At 42.2% G+C, this 1,841-nt stretch overlaps 1 long non-coding RNA gene across 1 annotated transcript; it reads left to right on the plus strand.

Moving 5' to 3' along the window:
- Positions 1-653: 653 nt before the first annotated feature.
- LOC122641057 lies at positions 654-1,000 on the plus strand. Its single transcript, XR_006329797.1, has 2 exons — positions 654-755; positions 936-1,000. It is a non-coding gene; the product is annotated as an uncharacterized LOC122641057 (long non-coding RNA).
- Positions 1,001-1,841: the final 841 nt, after the last annotated feature.

Consider the following 1,841-nt stretch of genomic DNA (forward strand, 5'->3'; position numbering starts at 1 on the left):
GTCCTCACCCTCTTTTATTCTTCCACTCCCTCCTCACCACCACCAGCAGCAGCCATCTTCTTCTTCTCTTTTCCCTGCATCTCCAACTGATTTGTCTTCAACGAGTTCTCTGTTTAGAACCCCACCCCCGGGACCCATTTCCACTCTTGATCTATTAGCACCACCACCTCCTCCTCCTCTTCCACCACCACCACAATCTCCTCCGTATCAAACGACAGAAACAATTTATGGTTCTCGTCAGGGTGGCTCCACCGGTGGTAGCAGCAGTGGTCGGATGCCTGATGTGGTCAACACTTTTACAGAGCAGGGACATTATTCCAGAATGTGGAGTAATGGGTTTAACTGCAAAGGTAATGTTGAGATTCCCAGATTGGATCATAGACTTGCATGCCGAACCCAGTTGCAGAATGACTCTTCCTACCCAATTGGGCATTCTCCTCCCCCTGTTTTGATTGATAGAAAACAACCACATTCCTCAACAATGGTGAGTGAATTATTGTTGTTTCTGTTCTGTTTTGTTTGCTTTACCTTTTTGAATTTCTTGTTGGGTTATCACTCCATATGTCAGGGATTCTCTACAAGACTGAAAAGCAATCTCTCTCTCTCTCTCTCTGCAGGTAAATGTCCCTTCCTTTACACCTTCTGGACTAGGTTTTCCTATGGAGCTTCCTTCAAACCAAAGCTGCTGCAGCAGCAACAACAACAAGAAGAACTGCACACCATCATGTCCATCTCCTTGGCCTGAGGAAGAGAAGGTATGTGGGTGTGGATGAATCCCTCATTACCATACTACAATTCAATTTCTGTATCTGATAATCATGCTTTTTGAAAAATTTCCATTAGAATTTAGTTCAATTTTTTTAGTGATTAATTAAAGAAAGAAAAGGGATATGGGATTAAATTTCTAATAGTGGACTGGTTAGAATGTAGTATAGATGGTTGGTATTAAGCGACCATGGCCTTTCTCTCTAGACAACCTGCCACTGGTTCCCTCTCTCAGCAAAATTCCTCCCATCATCCAACCAGTCTACAGACCCGAAGAACCATCATCATGCAGCAATGGAAATGGCAGCACATTCAAGTTTGAACCTGGAAATTGCATTATCAGGTTGGTATGATTAATTGGGTATTCTCTCTCTCTCTCTCTCTCTCTCTCTCTCTCTCTCTCTCGGGTAGTTGATTCAAATTGTTTTGGTTCTGCTGGCCTCAGTCATGACTGGAGAGGAACTACATCCGAGGATTCCGAGGTGAACCATAAGAATGGGATTAATAGAATTCTTGAAGGGGATTTTCTCAACTTGGGTTCTCCTGCAGTTTGTTCATCATCTTCAATGGGTTGTAAATCTAATAAGCAGCAGCCCTTAGCATCATCCACACCCTCTCATTATCCAATTCTTGAATTCGATCATCATCCATCGCTGGTAATTAAGAATATTTTAAAGCAAATGCAAAATTTTTCTTTTTCACTTTTTCTACTGGTTGCTTTCTTGTGCTTGTGTTCCTAATATATATTTATATATATTTTTTTTGGTATAGAGAAGCATTGAAGAGCTGGCCATCCACAATTTCTTTCCTCCAAAAGGGCAGATTAGCCGAGTGGCAACCACCACCAACGACCACTGGAGAGTTGAGGATGGTGGCACAGTTGATCTCAACCTAAAGCTATAATTAAGTGGGAACTTGAAAACATTTGCGACAAACTGGCACTGTGATTGCCTCTCTATCTCTGTCTCTATGACCCCTTACAAGACACACGGGCTAGCTGAAAGAGAAGAGGAAGATAGAATATTTGAAATGAAATTAAAGAACTACTACCATGAGAGAGAGAGAGAGAGAGAGGT

The sequence above is a fragment of the Telopea speciosissima genome, chromosome 9 (genome assembly GCF_018873765.1).
Source record: "Telopea speciosissima isolate NSW1024214 ecotype Mountain lineage chromosome 9, Tspe_v1, whole genome shotgun sequence".
In the NCBI taxonomy this organism is placed as follows: Eukaryota; Viridiplantae; Streptophyta; class Magnoliopsida; order Proteales; family Proteaceae; genus Telopea; species Telopea speciosissima.